This window comes from Manis javanica, chromosome 14 (genome assembly GCF_040802235.1).
Source record: "Manis javanica isolate MJ-LG chromosome 14, MJ_LKY, whole genome shotgun sequence".
NCBI lineage: Eukaryota > Metazoa > Chordata > Mammalia > Pholidota > Manidae > Manis > Manis javanica.
This window is the reverse complement of record NC_133169.1, coordinates 56992772-57007958: the sequence shown is the minus strand read 5'-3', so window position 1 is coordinate 57007958 and position 15187 is coordinate 56992772. Positions and strand designations below refer to the sequence as shown.

The 15187-nt window shown below is 42.7% G+C and overlaps 1 protein-coding gene across 2 annotated transcripts in view; it reads left to right on the top strand.

The window, feature by feature from the left end:
• The window catches only part of MARCHF3 (membrane associated ring-CH-type finger 3), a 133947-nt gene that overhangs the window by 81328 nt on the left and 37432 nt on the right, over nucleotides 1-15187 (top strand). Inside the window, exon 2 of one of the 2 annotated variants that reach the window (XM_073222064.1) lies at nucleotides 5849-5964. The exons of the other annotated variant lie outside the window; for it this stretch is intronic. The gene's annotated coding sequence lies outside the window, so the exon portion shown is untranslated. The remainder of the gene's footprint in view (nucleotides 1-5848; nucleotides 5965-15187) is intronic. 2 annotated transcript variants of the gene reach the window in all.

The following is a 15187-nucleotide window of genomic DNA, read 5'->3' as shown; positions in this document are numbered from 1 at the left end:
CAGGCATTTGTACTTTTGCTATTATTCCACAGTAACCAAAAGGGGGGAACCTCTGGCAACCTTTATAATGTTGAAAAAGAGCCATTTGCAACCTTAATGTCTAATATATCCACAGATTTCACTTTCATTCAATGAGAGGACTCTTAAACTTCCTCCCCCCGACTCCCCAAATCCCTGATTTTAATAGCAAAGGAGATCTAGATGGTTTTTCTTGTTGTTGGTAAGAAATAGGAAAACTATTTATCTTGGCCTCTGCAAAACTGAGGAAATATTACATTTTCTTCATTGTAATGCACATGTGAAATTATTTCCCTCAAACCAGATACTGATTTTCTGTAATTCAGTAGGACAGCTCATAGAAATGTCTTGCCTACCTACAGTTCTACAGTGCTGTGGGGGGAAATTAAATCATTGCACAAGATGGGAAGTAAATGCTTTGTGATGCCCAGAAAAATAAATGATGACTCAGATATGAAGGGAGGTTCATCCCCAGTGTGAGACGTTAGGAATACTAAGGGAAGTAATTCGGCTTTAAGTTCCTTTGTATTCATTCTCTACTTTCTTGCCCTCTACATTAATTCCTAGCTTAGGAAAAAAAAAATTCTATAGAATCAGATCAGTGGAGCTGAGAATTTTGCTCTCCTCTCCTCTAAGTCCGTAAAGTAGGGATTGAAAAAATTTGAGGTACTTGTCAATGTCAGTGATAGCCACTGCAACCATATATTGTAAAATTTAATCATGAAATCTTGTAGCTGTTACACACTGTCTTGCCCAAGCGTAAAATACCAAGAACTGTTCCTATTTCAGAATTTGAGTCTGATCCAACCAGCACATACTTTCCCTTTCGGCCTTCAATCTTACCCAATGTTATTAGGAAACTCGGGAGCTTTGGGGGAAATATGCTGGTCATAATGGGAGAAGTCACCTGCTTTGTTAACTTTAACTTTGGGGAAGAAAGATTTTTTATTTCTGTTCCCCTGCCCTACTCTCCCTTCTTACCCCAACCAGGATGACGAAGGGCACCTTGCATCATACGTGCATATAATCAGTATTTAGTAATAACAGTGGTAGCGAGGCACCCTTGGGGTGAAATTGGGGTCAGAAATGAAGTTACCAGATTTCTTCTGCTAACTTGAGAGAGCTGAGAAAATCATAAAATCCCTTTGCTTTGGTTTCCTTATTTATGAAACAGAAGTGAAAATATTCGCCAATCCTTGCAAAACTGCATGGTTTAAATATACCCTTGATGGCCAGGCAATTTGGATATATAAATTCCAAACAGGAATGATAAATGATGCTTTAGAAAAGCTTGTCTGATTATTCACAGCTCCTGTTTATAGATTTGTCTTCTCTAGCAAGGATATGACTCATGTTAAGTATATGCATTCTTAATCTAAATTGGCATGTTTCTGGTTAAAAAGAAAAAAGCCAACCAATGTAAATTTAGGCAGATTGTATTTATATGGGGAACAAAAGAGAACGTATCCTGTCTGGGTCATTTTGTCTCTCCATTGTTGTCATCTGTGACCTCCACCAAGTGGGGAGGAGAAGCCACCGGAAGATTCAGTCCTGAACCCCGTGTCCAGGACTGTTGACAGCTGTTTGTTATGTGGGTGCAGCGCTTTGTACTGGGCGTGTTTGTGAATTTACCACTTCATTTTATTCTGACGGCCAGTGTGGCGCCGAGGCTCACTTAGTTCTTGTGTATTACTGATGGTAGAACCAAAGCTGGCGAGAAGTAAATGACTCACTGGTGGTCCCAAGGCCAGTCAGCAGCAAAGAGCCAGGGCCCCTGGGACCCCTTCCAGGGGTCTCCTCACTACCCCAGCTGTTTCGTGGAGCAGGCTGCCTCGACGGGCGGCTGAATTGCCTTCTCTTGATATTCTGTAATGTCACGTCTGCACCTGAGGAGTAAAGGAAAGGCTCTCAGTCCCTTTTGGGGTTGTGGTGATGACGGCATATGCTTTTTTGGGTTTTGGTTTGACTTTCCCTGGTTGGGTTTTTGTGTTTCTGGTTTGCTTCCCCTCCTGAAGGCTATAATGTTATTTTGTTCATCCTTTTCTTTTTCTAAATATGATAAAAATATTTTTTCTTTTAGAAAGTTTAGAAAATACAAAAAAACATAAAAAATACAAGTAAATATTACCCAGAGAGAACCACGGCTCACATATTGATGTACCACCTTTCTGTCTTTGCTGGCTGAAATTATAGACACAGATATTTGTATATCCTAGTTTTTCCACACAGCCTTATATTTCCCAGGACCGGTAAACATTTATTATAAAAGTAATACTAATGGCCTCACTCATAACCCATTATATGGCTGTATTCTGTTTATTTAACCTTTCCCTAGCTGATGGACAGGTGGTCTTCAGCAGTGGGAAAGGACCAGTGCAGAGTATACCAGAGCAATGGAGCAATGCAGGGTGTGCTTAAGCCCTTGTTTGCATTTCTGATAATGTCCCTCAAATAGATTCCTTAAAGAAAAGACTCACACATTATGTCCTAAAAATAGATTCCCTAAAGGAAAGGCACAACCCTGTTAAGGCTGTGGGTATGCATCACCCAGTTGCTGTTCAGTGTGTGGGAGGGCTCATCACCCACACTGTGAAGAGCCTGTGTCATCTCTGTCCAGCATGCCCCAGTCATCCACATTCTTAATGTGTGATCAGGGACCAGGGACTACTTTTCACATAGCCTGTGAGCATCACCAACAAAGTGATTGGGAATTCACTTAAATTTTACTTCATGGATTTTAAAGCTGTATATTCATGTACATACATACATACTTTTTAGATTACCAACTCTTTGGTGTTTCCTGCTGTGTTAGCATTCTTTAGAGAAACATAAACAACAAGAAAGGGGATAGATAGATGATAGATGCATATAAAGAGATTTAGTGTAAGGAATTGACTCATGCAGGTATGGAGGTGAACAAACCCCAAATCTGCAGGGTGAACTGCAAGTTGATAGTGTAAATTCTAGGCTAACACCTGGCAGGTTTGAGACCCAAGGAGAGCCAGTGCTTCCATTTGAATCTAAGTCAGGCAAAAAATGATGTCACACCTCAAAAATAGTCAGGCAGGAGGAAATTCCTTCTTATTTGGGGGAGAGTCTTTTGTTTCATGCAGACCTTCAACTGATTAAATGAGGCCACCCACATCAGGGAGAACCGTCTGTTTTACTCAGTCTATCTTTCAAATGTTAAATTCATCCAAAGTACTAGCAGAAACAGCCAGAATAATATTTGACTAAATGTCTGGGCATCCCACGGCCCAGTCCAGTGACACATAAAATTAACCATCCCACCTACACGCTTGTACCACCTGCCTGCCTGTCTATCCCAACCATCTGCTACAGGTGACTCTGAAATAGCAACATATTTTTTTCTTTACAACAGTAGCTGTTTACTACTTCCTGTCATTCAGAAACAGAAGGGGCAGCCATCCTCAACTTGGGAGCTTGGTATATTGTGACAAATAGAAACCTGATCATGTGATACTTAGATTCCGACACCAGCTTATAGGAGCCCGGTCACCTGATCGTGTTTCTGAATATGGAAGCAATGGTACCATTTCAACTATAATCAGCCATTCCCCCATGCTTCTGCCTCCCACAGCAAACCAGGAACCTGGGCCTGGGTAGACAGAATGAGACATTCTTTGAGCCTGAGATCCTCCTGTCCCTCACTTTCAGTGTCCTGAATTGATAGGCAAATAGGGATTGCTTTACCTCTGAAGTGTTTGGGATCTTTACTCATTCAGTCATTTATTCACACATTCATTCATTCTTTTTTCATTATTTAAACAATACTCTGTCTGCCAACTTAAGGAAACCCCATGTGGGTGAGTAGGGAAGGACATTAGAAGGTCTTTGTTTTAGATGTACTTTTGAGCCATTCCTAGATTAAGAGTTCAAATTCATGGTCTGCCTATTAATTTTCCTAAATGACCTGTAGTGGGGAGCATCTGATCTCGTTTGGCAATGAACATAAGGATTATTTAAAATTCAAGAAAAATAAATTAAAATATAGACAAACTACCAAAGAACAGAGGGAGTATTAGACTGCTCAGGATTATGTCAGATAGAGGATATTGCATCTCTAAGTAAGAAAACTGTGTCAGGCCTAGGATTGTGTGACTTGAAGCCTGGATCCAGAATTTGATATCAAGGCAGTAAATTCATTTATTCATTCAATGAGTCAGCAAATATTTCTAAGTACTAAGTATATGGTAGACACTTGTGAAAAAGCAGTGGGTCTTAATAATATTTAAGAAAAAAAGAAGAAGAAGGTAGAGAGGGCCTGAAATGTGGAGGGAAGATCTATAAAATATACCTTTTAATGTGATCTTCCTAATCACTTCATTGCCATTAAAGAAGATTGCTCATGTGAGGAAACTGCATGTTTTTTTGTAGTTTAAAAAATAATGCCGTTTACTGAAGCAAATAGGAGCTATATTCCTTGAAACTAATAAAAGGAGCTTTGTGGGAGTTGGAAAGAAATAAAGAGAATGACTTAACAATCATTTGTAGATACACAAGTATCTTTAGATGGCCTTTTTACTCTTTTTTAATGAAAATATCCAAAAACCTCCACAGGAATGGGCCATTCACCTAGGAACTCATTTTCATTATTTGTGTAATGTTTAATTCCCCCAGCTTTTAGTTTCGTGTACACCAAAACCACTTAAGGACTCTAAAAAGGTACTGAAGAGAATGCCCTGTTTTTGAGCAGAAAAATTCTTTTTTTGGATTTCCCATAGTGATCATCATTTGTCCAATTTATGGACAGACCGAGCTAAAGAAATCAGCACACCTTATTTGCATACATACTGTCATCATAGATTAACTTTGGTTACATTTTTTCCCCTAACAGACAGAACACATATTTATGTCACCTTGAAAGTAGAACTTAATAAAAATCATGATGTAGTATATTCTAGTCCCTTTCAAGTATCCAGATCTCCATGACTCAGATATCCAAAAAGATGTAAATTTCCCCTTCTGCGTGTCCCTGTTTTATTAAAAGAGCATACATTTCTCCCTAAAGTACCTAGTAAACATCTAAGTGAGCCCTGTGCTAAGTACTGTGTAAACAAGATAAAGAAGGTTTTAGAAATGTTGGCATCAACAGATGGAAGTGGAATTACAAACGCAGTCTGATTCTCGCCTTTGTTGATCAGAAAGTGCCAAGACACATCCTCTCCCAAAAAGAATGGGATCATTCATGCCTCTGTATCTCACTTGCTTCAGAGTAGCTACCCCATTCTGGGGCCAAAATGGTATGTGGCTCTTGGGCAAACTCAGGGAGATGGAGAAAAGGTTCCAAGAGCTGTCGTGGCCACCTGGCTCCCCAGAGTCTCATTTTTGCCCTCCAGCAAAAATGAAGGGAGACGGGTTTCTATTCTGTGTTGTATTGATGCTGTGTTTTAGGATAATTATCTCTGCACACTTTCCTTCCAGTAACACCTAATTTCTTTAGATTACAGGTGCGCCTGGGTACGTGTGTTTTTGCTCAACCCAATATTCCCCTGACAAGTTCTGGTCCATCTGCTACAGTCCAAGATCATCTAATGGCAAGAGCTAAGGAGGCCCAATTCCATCTCTCCCAAGCCTTATCTAATATTCTGATAATAATGAAGGACACCACTGAGAGGGCACCCACCGAGCAGGGCACTTTACATACCTTGAGGGGGAAGTTATCTTCCTTCTTTTTCACAGATGGTCAAATTGACACACAGAGAAGTTAAGTAACTTACCAAGACCGAACCCTAGTAACCAGTGGCAAAAGCCAGAAGTCAAAGCCTGTGCCTGATTCCTAAGCTCATATTCTTTCTCTGCTCCCCAGCTCTGCCTTCAAAGTACTGTGGTGCCTTCTTCCGTATTAGCATCGGTGTTGTGATAAACGTCTGCTGACCTGAACAGAAACGACAAAAGCAAGACATGTCCTGGACACGTTTGAAGGTGCCATGGCCCTAGCCCAATAGCAGCCAGCACTGTTTGCTGTGTCCCCAAGTCTGAGCTGGGCACGTCATATACATTATTTCATTTAATACTCAGATATGAGATGGGCACCATTGTATCCCCAGCCTGAGGACACATAGTTGATAAATGGAGAAATTGGGATTCCCCAAGTCTCACGTGCATCTCACGTGCTGAATTGCTGTAGCAGGTAACCTCCCCGTGCTTTGTTTTTAAGAAAGAAAATTTAATGCTGTTTGCTGGGGAAGCTAGTGATTTCTGGTCTCTAACCCAGTCAAGTTGACAATTGCCACTGAATATGATGGCCCCTATTTCCCTCCCTTTGTTCTCATATTAGAATTTTACAGTTGGGATTACACTTCAATAGTCCCTGAATGTCATGGCTAAGTCCAGGATGGTACAACTTCATGGTGAATCATTAGCAGAAAGATGGCATTATATAGGGTGTGTGTGTGTGTGTGTGTGTGTGTGTGTGTGTTGTGTGTGTGTGTTGGAAGATGTGCTTTTATTTGCATTAGCCAATAAAATATGACTGGAGATCCAAATATATGAGTAACAATTTTACTTTCTGACAAAGGACTATTTACTAGAAAGACTCTCAGTAAGAACTGAATTGCTTGTATTAGTTTATTTATAGTGTGCACATCCCTTTTTGCCTCTATTCGAAAAGAGGGTATTCATGCCTTTTCAGAATGTGTGAATGTGCTCCACTTACAGAGTCATGGAAGATATTTTTTGCCAGTTCCTTGGTTCAGCAGCTCTCAGTGAGCTCCAAAAAAAAAAAGCTCCCATTCTGCATGTCCTCTTTGGCATGCATTTCCTAAGCTAGTGTCCTCCTGCCGAGGGCAGCCATCCCCACACTGGTGTCTACAGGGCCGTTTAGGAATCTCCATCCCTCTGTCACTCCCCTTCTCACTGCTTTGCTGTTCTACACTCAATCTCCAACTAAATGGAAATGGAAGTGGGCATGTGAGCTTCTGAGTTTCCCAAAATACACATTTTTTTATGAGTGCTTCCCTTTTAAAGTGTGTGGACAGAGCCAGCATATTATCTTCCCATTATCACTCTGTTTTAATGTCTAACTGACAGATGCCTGTCAGTAAAACAAGCCAATAATGGGTAAAAAATGTCTCTGCTCTTAGCAAAAGACAGACCCCAGACTCCTGTCAGTCTCAGAGACACTCGCCAGCCATTGTTAAGGACTTATAAATGCCTCTGTGGGGAATACCTATGAATGGTCCGAGTGTTTTCACCCTTATTAATGAGAAGAAAAAGGAGCTTTTTCTCATACATGTGCATATTCTGCCCCCAGTGGAAGCTTGTCCAGCATGTTAGTGTGTCACCACCACCACCCTGGAGCAGTCTGTGGCTGTGCCAGGTGGCACCTACAGGCTTCAGTGGATGAGAATGGCTTCTGGATGGGACAGCCATCAGACAAGATCCAAGGTGATACAGGCTTGATGACCTCAGCTTGTCAGACCGATGCAGTGCAGTTCTGCCAGTCCACCTCCCCACCTCCGAGGTACCTCCCGATGTATCTAGTAACTAACGTGGAAGTGAAAGTCTGCAGGGGCAAGTGACACCAAGTGGTCTGTGCTGCAGTAAGCAAAAGAGGGGATACTTCAAAATAGTTCTTATTTTCCTAAGTGATCAGTTGATGCAGAAGACCTCTGACTGCAAGGAGTATTAAGGCTAAGAAGAGACTACCTCAGCCATAAAGACAACAGTCAGATACCAATGCAGATGAGGGAAATATCACCTTGCCTTCCTATGGAGAGTGCTACAAGATGTCAGGGACCCTGTCCGTGTCTTATTTTGTGTCCCTTTAAATGACAAGTCTAGTTCTCTATACTCAAGAAGAAGGATTCACTATGGGGTGGTGATTTTTTTTTAAATTTCAATAAAGATAAGTGAATCTTTAAGAATACTATAAACAAGAAATACAATTCAGTTACTCTAGCATGTAACTAGGGCACTGAGCCCTTACCCTGAAAAGTGCCAGTCAAGGAATTAAGCAGTGACTATGTCTTTTCTGTGCAAAGTGTCTTCCAAGGTAACCAGATTTGCATTGCTTGATGAAGGAAAGTTCCTTAAATGAGAATTCCAGCTACTAAATGTGGATGGGATGTTAGAATTGGAAAAGCATAATTTTGTAGCCCCCAAATGAAACCAAACAATTATTGTCAGTGGATGTCATCATTAGACCATTAAAAATGTTGGTGGGGAATTTCACAATGGAGAAATCAGGCTGCCGTCACCTGAACCCACTAAAAGTGGGACAGTGACACCTTGGGAGCCCCCTGATGTGATGCAATGAGAAGTACACTGCATCACCTATCAGCTATTGTGTGTAAGAGTTGAACTTGGACTTCAGCAAGCCAATCCATAAGTTTCCAGAAAACATAGAAGACAGAGGAGCAAATTAAACGATACCACAAGGAGGCAAATGAAGAATGTGGCTATTAGGACAGGGCTCAAGAGAAGCCCTGTACGAGTTTCTTCAGCAAAACAATGACATGGCATGGGGAAAAGAGGGACGTGTATGTGTGTACACAGGAGAGATGTCAGAGACACAATGTCCAAATGCTACACCTTGTTTGGATCATTCAAACAAACAACATAAAAAATTTTTTGAGACAATTGAAGAAATTTGAATACAATTTGGGTGTTAGATGATATCAAGGAATTATTGTATTTGTTAACTGTGATAATGGCATTGTGGTTATATAAAAAAGGTCCATATTTTTAGAAATTCATACAGAAGGATATAGGAGTAAAATGACATGACTTCCAGGATTTGCTTATAAATCTTAGTAAGAAAGAAGGAGAGGAGGGAGGGGGAAACAAAATATTGATTAATCAGTAGATTGGAGTGATGGAGTAGTATATGTGGGTTTACTGTAATATTTCCTCTATTTGTTTGAAAATTTTCATGATGAAATTGTTAAGGAAAAGAGTAAGATCTCTTTCAGAAACGGTGGTAGGGATCCATTGGAGTTATGACTAGGAAAAGGTCATTATCTGAGGAGCAAAACTCTTGGGTTTTTTAAAGATATCCTTTATTTAAAAATAAAACTAGTTCTGTTAGTTTTTTTTTCAGATAGTCATGAGAAACCAATTGCATTGCCTTACATCAAGCAATTGGAAAAGAATTTGGGAAACAAATAGTCTCTGGTGTGGGCGTGAGTGCTGATCTTAGCTGGAGTAACTTGCTTTCTTCAGCACCTGCATGGCTGATCTCTGGGGACTTATCTGGCTACATGTGTTTTTCACATTTATTAGTGAAATTGGAGGTTCAAGAATAAAACACAGTCCTCAGGAACATTGTGTTAATTTGTGACACGCTAGAGATTTTTTAGCCCATAAAGCAAATGAATGAGCTCCGTGGGGGTGTAACTGTTATTTTCACCCTGGAAGGCAGTAAAGACCCACTGTATTTATTAAGCACTTAAGAGAATGGAAAATGAATAGTGCTATGAAAATAGAAAAATACTCTCGCCCTATTGCTATTAACAGTGTAATACTTGTGTCGGTTCTGAAGGAAAACTACCCTCATATGAAAATGTGCTTATTTATTAATTTTTAATTGAAAAATAAAGGTAGACCTCAGTATAATATTTGGTGATTTTGTCAGAGATAGTCATTTAATTCAATGTCAACATAAAATTTTTTGATGTCTATCAAACAAGCTGGGTCAACTTAAGGAAACTTACCCATTATTTTTGACATGGCTGCATATACAGAGGAATGAACAGACCGGATATTTGATTCAAGACCATCCTTTGAGTGGCTTCAGGGCCTCCAGGGAGGTTCTGGTGGGAGCACAGCCCTCCATGTAAGCTGAGGGGCATGGGCATTTCTAACAGGCTGTAAACACTCAGCTCCTCAGGAGGTGTGGGCAAAGAGCAGGCTGATCCAAAGCCAGAATTCAGAGTCAGGTGCAGGGTGAGCTGGGCCCGGCAGCCGAAAGAGCACGTGCAGGAAGGCAGCATATGCTTGCCGTAGAAAATGTGACTTCTCAGAGCTTCCTGTGGAGGGGCTTGGAAGTGCCTTGCATTGAGGGAAGTAGGAAGTAAGAAGGAGGCCTCACTCCCCATCAATGTCATAGCCTGCAAGAATCCAGGCTATACAGCTGTGAAGAGATTAAGTTTTGTGAAGCAGTCTCAGGTGACTTGGTCCTTGCCTATGTGTTGCTTTTTTCTGGTGCTTGTTTGTATCTTGACGATTTAAAAGACTGGGCCCCTTTTAGAGAAGCAAGGATAAAGAGCCTGTGTGGGTGGGGGGGGTGGTGTGAGGGTGTGTGAGAGGGTGTGTGTGGGTGTGTGTAGTGGTGGAGCAGGGAGCAGCACCTAAGGGCCGAGGAGGCATTTCAGGGGACATGTTTGTGCTTTACTCCAGCGTTCACACAAGCCTGTCAAAGCAGATGTGAGCAATTCCACCTGCATGAGATGTTTGTTTGGAAAGATGGGAGGGTAGTGAGGAGGACCGCTGAGGTGGGCTGTGAGGCAAGAGCACCTAGAGGTAGGATCTAGAAGGCCCTCGTTTCCCTATCCTGGCTGCTGTGAATTGCCCCTACTGCATGACCATCTAAAGCACTGCCCACTAAGCACCCTCCACGTGCCAGACACACACCTACCCCAGGTCCTCAGTGTCAGGGAGGAAACTGAAGCTTAGTGCCAAATGACTCTCTTCCTTGATAAACACTGGGTGGCTGTGCAAAGCCAGGATGCCAGACCCAAAACCAGAGCTCTGTCCCCACCCGCAAAGGCTTCCAGAGGGCCCCTGAATCCAAAGCCGAATATGTTCTGAGACAGAAACATGCAGAGGTTCCAACAGGTCCCTCCGCTGCAAGAGAAAGGACAAGTGGGGTTTGCAGGATGTGTAGCAAGATGGAGCAAGTGCTCGGGAGGCTGTTTGTAATACCAAAGGCGGGGCTGGACAGCACCATGCAAAGGGTCCTAGTTTTCACTCTGCATTTGCCTTAACATTTCTTGACCAGCTACGTAACTTGGTTATCCTGTGTGTAAAGCAAAGGCGATGTAGCCGAGTCCTTGGGACCTCTCACGCGATCTTGGACACTGCCCCATGCACAACAAGACTGCAGCTTCCTGCTTGTGGGGAAAGGCAGGCAGGGACAGCCCCCAGGAACCCTGGCTTCAGATAAGCAGGCAACTGGCTTTGTTTCAGGATGTTAGAAGTTAAAAGCGTATCTTTCTAGCTAGTACTGGGCTGTTTGTCCAGAAGACAGTGAGTGAGCTACCACTTGGAGGGAACATCAAATGGCATCCTTAATTTAATGCTGGGCATTCACCTGGGTGCTGGTAGAAAATGTGTATGAACTTGAGGAACTTCGTGGGAAGTTGGGAAAATTGGGAACTTCATGTTCTTATCAAGTATTGATCTCTCACGTGTAGCTTTTCTCCTGTATTAGTAGATATCCTGGGCAGCAAGCCATACCCTCCAGCCCTTTCCTTCTACCAGACAGGTAGCTGTTTGGCACTGGGCATTCTGAATGTCATCTGAAGAACACACTTTCATTTTTCATCGGCAAGTAATGTCCCGTGAACATCTCATCCTATCTTGCCTGCTCCCCTCTATTTTTTCAAACAATGTTTAAACTTTCCTGATGTGCCCTGCCTGTTCCCAAGTCTGCAAAACACATCTGCTCTGTTTCTCTCCCCAGCACACTGCCCGGGCTCAGCAGGGCAGCTCAGCAGGGCACCGTGTGCGGGAGCCAGTTGTTATTTACAAGTGTAATTCAGCTGTCACTGTGTCTTTGAATGCACAGGGTCGTTGTGGGATTCTTAATTGCCATTTTCATCTATATAATTAAAATTAAATGACAAAATGGATAGCCTCCAAAATCTGAAATAATTTTCTGAGTACTTCTTGAGAGGAAAAATATGTATAAATACGATAATTGTTACTTGATTTGCCTGCAGTAGAGCTGGAGGATTTTACCTGGCTGAAGAGAAAATAAGAGTAATTTTAAATGGAAAAAAAACCCATCAGGCTATTACTTCTGATACTTTTTATGGCCAAGAATCATAATGAATAACATGGATGAGAAATGACAAATAGCTCTGGATAGAACTTGCAAATAGTACCCTGGGAATGTGTGCTTGTAACTGGATCCCTCCTGCCTTATGCTGGTCTGGGGTTTTTTCTCTCGGTTCATCATTGGTTATTTACACATTTCTCAAAAAAATGCCATTACCAAACCAAAAACCTCCTTCATTCTCAGAAAACAGGCATTTCACCAGCTTACTCTGCTCTGTAAGTGTGACAGTGAGCACATAGCAGAGAATAATGAGACAACAAAAAGAAAGTCGTTTTTAAAAAAATTCTCTGGGCCAGCCAGTGTTTCACTGTGCAGACCCACAAAGCGCCTGATGGACATGTTTATAAAGACTTGGACGGTTGCTTTATTTGGAACGACAAACTCCCTGTTCCACATACTGAGGTCAGTGAAGCATCCCGAAAGGAAACGTGTAATTTGGTAGCGTGGGTTCGTAAGCGCAGGCCCGCCGCGGCTATTTCAGTTTAATGAAGTTGCTACTTTGCCGCTTCACACTCTTACTGAATAGCCTCCTTGGCGTGTTTTTGAAAACTTAAGTGTTGCTGGTAATCACATTCCAGCAATCTCCTTTGAGAGCCTTCGTGCCCTGTTCTCAGAAGAAATATGCCACTTTTACATGTTAATGGTTTTGAAATTAGTCATTTGCTCCCTTTTCATTGGAAAGGAAGGTCAGTGCATGATTTCTGCCTGCCTTCATTTTCTCTGAACATTCAGGATACCCTAAGTCTATTCATCAGGCATGCAGTGCACTGTCTGGTTAGGTTATAGATGCCTGGAAAGCTAGGGAAATGTTCTATCAAAGAGCGTTCCTTTTCTCAGAGACTGTTCTTAGAATTCAAAGCCTAAAAACCTCACTCAGAGGGGTAAGTTCCTGGACAGGCCAATATTGCTGTTTTTTTTCCTGTTTCAATCACCGACCGACTTGTAGGGCCCATTCATTGGTTTCATTAATAGAGGTCTTGCTGCCTGAGTACGCAGCCCCTTGCAGAAATCGAAGGGACGTTTTAGGGATCCTTGTTGAAGCAGATTTGCTCATGTAAAACCAAGGTCAGGCTTCTGGTCCCTGGAGCAGCATTAATGATGCATATAACTCTGGGAGCAGAAAGGCATCTAGCCATTCCATGGCTCTGCAGTTTCGTTCCCCGAAATTCAGGGCAGCGGGTGTTTTCCCCTGAATTAGCAAGGGCAGGATTGCTAGTGGGAAGGAGCCATGTTCTCATGGCTCTGCAGCCCCGGAGAGGGCTGGGAGACGTTCCAGACTGCTTGGTGGCCTGTGCCTTTCCTTGGGAAATGTAAAGCAGGACTTGAAATGGCTGGACCCTGGCACCATTAGAAACTTCCTAGGAATACCTAGTAAGGTCTCAAAAAATATTTGTTTGAGTGGATGAAAGAATGAATAAGTGAATTTGCTTTTTGATTTGCCTTGTTGACCAACTTTAATTATAGAGGTGACACCGGACCTTCCAGAACACGTTGAGATCTGAGAGACCGACTTCTTAAAATCTCTGGAACAGTTATTAGGGTTGAATTTGGAGGTCCAGTCTTGCCCCAGGCTGCCCTTCCAAGCTTGGGCCTGCTCAGACCATGCCCCAGAAGCCTGCCTGACCAGCTGAGGGCAAACCAGCACACACACTCTCAAGCTCTTGTTTTCACCTTTAAGCCCCATGGGTGATTTTTATACCCAGAAATGCCAGCCTAACAGATTCCTCACCCAAACATCCTTCCCATCCTAGATCTAAGAGTTTCAGGATGACTTGGCACTGAAAATATGGTTCTGACTGATAGAAGCAGGCCTGAAAAGGCACTTGGGAGTGACTTGTGTCTTATTTTCTAGTGTGCTTATCATGTGCTAGATTAGCTAAAACAATAGAAGCTGCTATAGCAAATAGACCCAAGTGTAATAATAGGCTTCCATCAATATCCATACTGAACATTTTCATGGAAGAGTGACACATGTGTTCAGGGATCTGAAGGAGACAGCACCAGGGGCCATGACCAAAAGTGAGCATGCAAAGAAGACATTCCCTTTGTGCCCCCTGCCTAGAGAGGGTGTGGTAGAGTGTCAGATCTTAACTGTGATCTGATAGTACAGTGTGGTCAATGTTGACCAGCTATGGGGGAAAACAGTATTAAAAGACAGAAAGGAGAAAGGAGATGCAGCCCATCCCAGAAAAAGAGCAGGCATTAGGGTTAACGCAGTAAAAAAATGCAGCCTTCTATGGCTCATGGCTCATTCCAATTTACAAAGCATGTTCACGGGTATTATTTTAGACCTTGCCAACAACCAGATGAGGTGGCTCAGGAAGTATTAGTGCCCTTATTTCAAATATGCAAGGCATCTCAGCGCAGTCTGAGAGGCTGAGTGATTTACCCTGGTGAATGGTGAGCCCAGGCACAGGCCAGGTGTCCTGCCTCGGAGAACCAAGCTCCACGTCTTGGAGGATCAGGGTGGGTGGGGGCTGCTGAGACAAGAGGGCTGCAGAGATGAGCAGAGCTGAGTCCCTCCCCATCACCCACGTCCTCTGGCCTCATCATGATGCCAGCATGTTCCCATGGAAATCACTTCCCAAAGGCAGACTGTTCAGAAACACAGCAACAACAGCCTGGTTGGGTCCTTGCTCTTGTAAAACCTGTACTCTGTCCTTTAAAGGGGTCACAGTTTAACAGACAGGCCTTTTTATCTTAACAATTGTCTAATCAGGCTTTCATTTAAGTGGCATTTAATTAAACCACTGCTCCCTTATTTACTGTCTCCCTCTTTTCCCCCTAGTGCCACTCTGCCCACTGTGGGCAGCTGAACTTGGTCAGTGCCAAATTATGTTTTATTCTCAGCCTGAGAAAGAAATTACACAAGGTGTCAGGACTGGCCAACCAAAGGACCTGTCCTTCCAGTGTAATCTGAGGTTTCAAGTTGACATAGACACTGCTCCCTCCCAGCATTGTGTTTTTGTCCCGAGAAATCCCAGAAAGCAGAATTCTTGGGTGGACTAGAAAGGTACTATCCCACCAGAGCAGTGGTATTAATAGGAAACTGGTCAAAGGGTGCTTGAAATTTTGCAGAAAAATCACGGAAGACCAGTGCTAGGCTGCACACTGATAGCTCAGCTCTTTCTAGCATCCACAGCC